The 8,100-nt window shown below is 41.8% G+C and overlaps 1 long non-coding RNA gene across 1 annotated transcript in view; it reads right to left on the bottom strand.

The window, feature by feature from the left end:
- Window positions 1-325: 325 nt before the first annotated feature.
- The window catches only part of LOC308673763, a 42,690-nt gene continuing 34,915 nt past the window's right edge, over window positions 326-8,100 (bottom strand). The window contains exon 3 of the long non-coding RNA XR_014027734.1: window positions 326-339. This is a non-coding gene — a long non-coding RNA (uncharacterized lncRNA). The remainder of the gene's footprint in view (window positions 340-8,100) is intronic.

The following is an 8,100-nucleotide window of genomic DNA, read 5'->3' as shown; positions in this document are numbered from 1 at the left end:
CTTAATTTTCTTCATTTTCTCATAAAGGTTAAAGGATTCATTTTCAAAAAGATGTTCCATTTTGGATAAGGGGGAAAAAAGTAGAGTTTTGAGGCTTTTCAATGCTAGACCAATGTGATGATGTAACTCCATTTCTCTGGTCTCCCTCCAGATAGAAATATCAACATAAAACAGAGCTACTTCCAAAAGCCCTTTGAATCTCTTAATGGACTCCTACCTTACATAGTAGAATTCTCCAGAAAGGTCTATATCCAGTTTTGCAGCTAACTGAATTTTTATCCTCATCCATTTGGCAAAGAAGGAACGAATGAATATTTTTCCTAAGGTCACCGACTGGAACTGCAAACACAAACACATTAAAAAAAATAAAAACAAAGCAAGATAAAATATTACAATTGGTAATATTGTCAGTATACAATAAAACTCCAGCTAGTTAAAATTCATTTCAGAACATTCCTTTGCAGAGAAGGGGGAAAAAAAGCTGTGGGTGCCTGGAAATAATGAGTATCAATGTTTACTGCAAAAAAAAAAAAAAAAGAACATTGCCTATGCATTTGAAAAGGATTTGTCTTCACACATCTGAAGCCAGATCTGTAGTCTGCCAGGTGGCAATAAACTAATCTTTTTAGTGGCTGGCTGCATGGCCTTGCCTCCATTCTCCCCCAGGGATGTTTTGCAGCAATTGTCAGAGTATATTTTAAATGCCAGGACACAAAGTTTTCATTACATGGCAAATCAGCCCAGTGGAAAATAGAATGAGATGGGTTATAAGGCAGGAAGATTTCCTCTGAGGGGCACCATTTTCTTTGATGTGTAGGAGAGATAAATGGAAACTGAATTCACCTTTGGCGTTACTAGGGAGGCTTATGGACAGAGCCTGGGATAAACTAGCTCAAAACAATTAGGAACTTTCAAGGAGAGGTCTTCACCAAGCAGGAAGCTTTCAAGGGCACAATCTGTAGCTAAAGCTGTGTGCTAAGCAAGACATATCTGCAAAAACTCAATCAAGGTCAAAGATTTATTGGAAAGCATGAGTGCTGGACCAGAGGGTCAACTGTAAGCAGCACACTAAGCAATTGGAAAGAGAAGGTCTTGAACCCAGTTTCCACCCTTGGCATGTTATGTTGTCCACTTTGGCCACTTTCAACTTTCTAGGAGCTTTTAATTGAGCTCTTTAACTGAGGGTGACAGGGAAAGGATTGAGCATCTTGTGTTATGCAAAACGTTTGTGGTACCAATGAATTCTCCTTCTAAACACTCAAGATAATCCTGCTGTTTAAAGTTTGTAAACTGAACTGTGTTTATTTAAGTTGCCACCTACATCTGGCATTAAAAGCCACTCCAGTTCTGGAAGAATTAACCTTCCTTGCTATTACAGATCCTTTAGGAATTCAACCTTCTATTCTTCTACATACTTCTGACCTTTAGTTGCTCTTTATCTTTTTCTGTTCTTCTACACAAGGCAGAGAAACCATTCAAGCATCACAATGCTCAGAGGAACTTGAATAATGAGAACAAGAGAATGGAGCTGTCCAGATGGTCATTAAATTAAGTGTGATATCACATACCAGAAAAATACTAGTGCACTTTTTTGCTGCCACATCACACAGCTGACTCACAATCCTGACACACACATCAAGCTATCACAACAAGACTCAGGTGTTCTACCAAGCCAGAACAATTAAATTACTGGTTTATATATACTGTGATTTTCACAAATATTCTTGTAATTTACCCAACTTTTTCCTGGTTGATATGTTGGTCATTAACTTAACTTTCTTGGTCATTAACTTAAAAATATTTAATGCAGCCAATTTTTCTACATCAGGCATGTCAAACCCGCGACGTCATATGACGTCATGCGATGTATTGGAACTTTTTCCCATTGCCGAAAATGGGATAGGCGCGGTTTCTCCCTGACGCTCCGGCCCGCGGGCCGGCAGTTTGACACCCCTGTTCTACATGAAGATTCACTGGCATTTCATGCCAGATTCATTTCTTCTTGGTTATCTTAACTGACAATTTAAATAGTTATCTAGAACAGAATACAATAATATATGAATATCAATTGGTTTGATCCTTTTAATGATACCTTCTTTTTTAAAAAAAATGCAAGCGCAAGCACGCACATACCCCCCCTACAGAGAGAGAGAGAGAAAGAGAGAGAGAGAGAGAGAGAGAGAAAGAGAGAGAGAGAGAGAGAGAGAGAGAGAGAGAGAGAGAGAGAGAGAGAGAGAGAGAGAGAGAGAGAGAGAGAGAGAGAGAGAGAGAGAGAGAGAGAGAGAGAGAGAGAGAGAGAGAGAGAGAGAGAGAGAGAGAGAGAGAGAGAGAGACTCATGACAGTTTGGTGTAGTGTTGAAGGTGTCAGACTAGAAACCAGGAGAATGTGAGTTCTAGTGTTGCCTTAGGATGATTTGGGGCCAGTTACCTTTTCTCAATCCTAGGAAGATGACAGAGGCAATCCCTTTTGGAAAACCTTGCCAAGAACACTTCAGAGATTTGTCCAGGCAGCCTCCAAGAATTATTATGTTTGTTGGGCAGCTATATTGAGTTCTTCTCTTCTTCTCCATATTTTTTTTTTTACTCATTGGGATTGTTTGCAATTGTCCCTTTGGAACCCTCTTTTCCCTAAGAACAGCTAAAAATACTTCTCATTCATCTAAAATTGCTTTTCCACAAAATGTACATCTAAAAGAATCTAGCATACATGTTCAACAAATAGGCTGAAAAATAGTTTGTTTGTTTTTATTCCCAGAGCTGTAACCATATTAAATACCACTGTATAGTGCAACATTGCAGTGCAATATTACGGGCAGTGCAGTGGTGAATAGAATGTGAAGGATGTGTGTATACAATGTATGTTCTTATTTGTGGTTTTTACTTGAGTGTAGTGTGCACTGTGGACAGCACTTAATTTTGTTGTGAGTTACGCAATGACAATAAAGATATTCCATTCCACTCCACTCCGTTCCATTCCATTCCATTCCATTCCATTCCATTCCATTCCATTCCATTCTATTCCATTCTATTCTATTCTATTCTATTCTATTCTATTCTATAATCTGTCCTATTCCATTCCATTCCATTCCATTCCATTCCATTCCATTCTATTCCATTCTATTCTATTCTATTCTATTCTATTCTATTCTATTCTATTCTATTCTATTCTATTCTATTCTATTCTATTCTATTCTATTCTATTCTATTCTATTCTATAATCTGTCCCATTCCATTCCATTCCATTCCATTCCATTCCATTCCATTCCATTCCATTCCATTCCATTCCATTCTATTCTATTCTATTCTATTCTATTCTATTCTATTCTATTCTATTCTATTCTATTCTATTCTATTCTATTCTATTCTATTCCATTCCATTCCATTCCATTCCATTCCATTCCATTCCATTCCATTCCATTCTATTCTATTCTACCATATTCAGCTTTAGTTTCTCTTAAGACCAATAACTTCAGCATTACACTCCCCCTTTTCTCCAACAGTCCTGCTACTTCTACTTTCTCAGCTAAATCTTAGTCAAGAGTCTTCTACACCTATGAAGCAAAAAGGATAACAAAAGAAATCTGGTGTTTTCAGGAAGGACTGTGCCTGTCAGAGTTTGTCTCCCAGCAGTTGCTGGAATAATTAAAGCTTTGCATCACACAACTTTGAAAGAGTTTTTTGGAACCTCTTCCCAAGGTGGACCTCATTCCTCCACTAAGCTTAACCTGGATGCTCTCTCTGCTGTCCCATCAGTCCCATTTGCTAGAATGTACGAGCTGTTATTGTGCGTAGCTATACAATGCAGCTCCTTCCCCTTTTCTCTTACAGTATTCATGCGGCCCGCCTTTAAAAATGATCCGACACTTTGGGAGGCTAGTTTTTAGATTGCTATTTTTCTCAACGTGTTATTTCACTGGATAGGGGAACATAAGTGTTTGTCCTCTTTTACCCTTTCACCAGCTGGTAATGATGCACCCAACCGTTGTTCTTTTGAACTCAGCTAATGTTCTAGGAGACACAAAGGTGGGGAGAGAGGAAAGGCTGTGGTTGATTCCTTTTAGCTTTCCTTGTACCTAATGACTGTAAAGGAGCAGGATTGCAGCCTTTCTGTACACAATCTAGCAAATGGCTTATTGTGAAAAGCCCAAGAATGTATTGCAACACACCCCTCCTGTGGCCTTTCACATAGCCTTAAAATAAAACTATTTGCTCCCTGCAGCTTGGACGAGCTGTTCTAAGATTCCAACATGCTGTGTTATGCAAGTCTTTCCTCCGGTGCTTCTAGGCTTGAATCGCCGTCTTGTGGTCTCCCTCTGGGTTTTCAAGAGCTGTTGTTATCTCAGTGGGCCCACCAGGGTGATTTCGACTTGCTTATTTTATCTGTACAGAACTCTCCAAATCTTCTTTAAAATGCCCATGATTAAGTCAAGAACAGAGTGGGGGGATAGGGGCAATTTACCAGCAGGGATGATGTGGACAGGCAGGACATCACACTTTGTTTGTCCATAGGCCACTTAGATGGAAGAGCAACTCAAGGCAATCCAGACTCAAGACATTTGCGATCCTCACCGTTCTCTTGTTTTTTTTTTGTTTTTTTGTTTATCTCCCTTGTCCACTCACTTTATACTAAATGACTACTTATGGGGAAAGATTTCTTCTTTCTTCAATGTTTCTTACCTTACTTGAGAGTATTTTTAATCACATTATCCTAACTTATAAAGGTACACACACACATGTATATACATACATATACTCACATAAGGTAAAGGTTCCCCCGCACGTGCGTGCTAGTCGTTTCCGACTCTAGGGCCCGGTGCTCATCTCCGTTTCAAAGCCGAAGAGCCAGCGCTTGTCCGAGGACGTCTCCGTGGTCATGTGGCCGGCATGACTAGACGCCAAAGGCGCACGGAACGCTGTTACCTTCCCACCGTAGTGGTCCCTATTTTTCTACTTGCATTTTTTACGTGCTTTCGAACTGCTAGGTTAGCAGAAGCTGGGACGAGTAACAGGTACTCACTCTGCTACGCGGCACTCGGGATTCGACCCGCCAAACTGCCAACCTTCTGATCGACAAGCTCAGTGTCCTAACCCACTGAGCCACCACGTCCCTTTATATGTGTGTGTTTGTATGTGGGGCGGCATAGTGGCTCAGTGGTTCAGACGCTGGGCTTGTTGACTGGAAAGCCAGCAGCCCAGGTTCAAGACCCAAGCGTCATGTGACAGGGTAAGCTCCTGTCCTCGACCTAGCTCTTGCCTACCTAGCAGTTTATTTATTTATTTATTTATTAATTTAATTTATATACCGCCCTTCTCTCAAGAGACTCAGGGCGGTGAACAGGGCAATACATAAAAATTAGATACAAAAGTTAAAATTAGATTATTAAAACATAATTAAACAATGCCCAGAGATAATACAAATTTAAAATTGAAGTCGTTAATAAAAATCCCACCCCGTCCCATCAGGCCAGGCCAGCTTGTTTAAAGAGATAGGTTTTAAGGTCGCGCCGGAAGGAGCGGAGATCGGGCGCCATCCGGAGCTCAACCGGAAGATGGTTCCATAAATCCGGTGCACCCACAGAGAACGCTCTCCCCCTGGGGGCAACCAGTCGGCATTCTTTGACCGGCGGCACCCTGAGGAGGCCCTCTCTGTGGGAGCGTACTGGGCGGAGGGAAGTTGACGCCGGCTGCAGGTGCTCCCCAAGGTATTCTGGACCCATGCCATGGAGGGCTTTGTAGGTCATTACCAACACCTTGAACCTCACCCGGAAGACAACTGGTAACCAATGCAGCTCGCGGAGCAGAGGTGTAACACGGGAGTATCGGGAGACTCCCAATACAACTCTCGCGGCTGCATTCTGTACCAGTTGGAGCCTCCGAGTGGTCTTCAAGGGTAGCCCCATGTAGAGAGCGTTGCAGTAATCAAGACGAGAGGTCACGAGCGCATGAGTGACCGTGCGCAAGGCATCCCGGTCTAGATAGGGCCGCAACTGGCGCACCAGGCGAACCTGGGCGAACGCCCCCCTAGTCACAGCTACAATATGATCTTCTAAGGAGAGTTGTGAGTCTAGGAGGACTCCCAAGTTGCGAGCCCTATCTACAGGAGATAAAGACTCACCCCCCATAATGAGGGGTGGGATATCCTGAATATCCTGAGATGCCGGTACCACTCCGTCTTGTCAGGGTTGAGACGAAGCCTGTTCCTCCCCATCCAGACCCGGACCGCCTCCAGGCACCGGGACATCACGTCGAGGGCATCACTGGGGTGGTTTGGGGGGGTGGTTTGGGGTGGTTTGAAAGCATGCAAATGCAAGTAGGCAAATAGGTACCACTTCCTGGGAAGGTAACAGTGCTCCATGACAGCATGCTGGCCACATGACCATGGAAATGTTTTTGGACAGACAATGGCCTTGAAATTGAGAGGAGCACCATCCTCTACAGTTGGCAACAACTAGCTGAGTAAAATCCACAGGAGCACCTTTACATATCCTTACATAGGCACACATGCACAAAGATGCATAGCTATTGTGCCACTCCCTTTATTTAATTATTTACAGGGGCAGTCATTTTGTGAAAAGATAAAATCTCAACTCATCGTGTTGGGGCATCTACCAAACTGGCAGCCCATCCATGTGAAAGTCAATTTGCACAAGGTATTCAGAAATGGAAAAGTAACACACATCAAGGATTCTTTGCACATAAAAATATATCTCTATAAGCAAAGGTCAAAGCACCAATATATGGCAACGCCATCACAACCAGCGCAGACGAAGTATGCATGGATCAGACCCGACACACAAACAGCCCGCATGCACTGTTTTAATGATTTTGCCGCCAACATGTTATGCTCGACAGGGCGATTCAAATCCACGTGGACCAAGATCAAATTTTCAAAAGTTACTTTTAAAACTTGGAAATATCCATCAAAAAATGGTGCCGGATCTCCGTTCTGGTGCGTTCTATGACAAAAAAAAGCACTGCTTACCTTACCATCAGGGGGTTCTTTTATCTGCCTACCTGAAAATATGAGAATTACATGAATTAGGAGAATCATGCTGGCTTGGATGTTGCCTGGATTAATAAGGTTTGTGTCAGATATTGAGAAACCAGGGCAATCTGATGATAAGTGGGCTACTGGAACAAACTATTAATGGATGAGACAGGAGAAGCTGGAATTGATAGAATGCTATTACAACAGTGTATCTCTGACTCCTAAGATGGCAGGGGGGCTCCAACAGATCCCAGGGATAACGTCAGAACTCTCTGTCCAGAAAAGTACAGTGCTAGGAACAGCTAAGATCCTATGCAGAACCCTTGAAAGCCCAGATGTCTAGTAGACAACCTGAGCTTGAGGAAGACACATACCTCCCATAGCGGTGAGAAGGGAATTTTAAATATTTTAAAATTTTAAAAATTTAAATACAAACAATACATATAATGTTTTAAAGAGTGCATAAAAAAACTAACGCAAAGTAACACAGAATAAAGGAAACAAAGAGAGAGAAAAGAGGGAAGATAAATGTGCAAAAAACAACAACCCAAAAGATAAAAAGAAATAAAATGAAGCTTTCTGTTTTATTTCCAGCCAATATAAGTTGATTGCAAAGTTATCTTTTACTCTGCTGCCTGCATTTCCTGAACTGATAAAGTCTGGGGGGGGGGGGGAAATGTGCAAACTGAATCCATAGAAAACTTCATAAAGGGCCCTCGGAGTAATGGCCGTTAGCTATGAGGGCTTTTCTCCAATCTATAGGTTGGAAGACTACAACACCCCAACCCAACCCACCGCGATTATTGATAGTCAGAAACAATCGTGAAAGTGTTATAAGGACTTTGTATTCTATCTATTAGCTTTTTTGAGATATCTGACTGGTCTGGTGGGAAACCGCCCTGAGTCCTTCGGGAGAAGGGCGGTATACAAATTAAATAAATAAATAAATAAACAATAAACAATTTGCTGATATCAAATGATCTGATTTAGCAGAAATCTCCATATGCTCATAAGGGGCCTGATTCCTCTCAATTTATCAGTCCGTATGAGGTGTCAAAGTCCATCGTTCTAATACTTCATCAGTTCTTGAAACATCCTTATTACTCTGGAAA

Source organism: Vipera berus, assembly GCF_964194415.1.
Source record: "Vipera berus genome assembly, chromosome: 12".
NCBI lineage: Eukaryota > Metazoa > Chordata > Lepidosauria > Squamata > Viperidae > Vipera > Vipera berus.
This window is presented reverse-complemented; position numbering and strand designations above follow the sequence as displayed.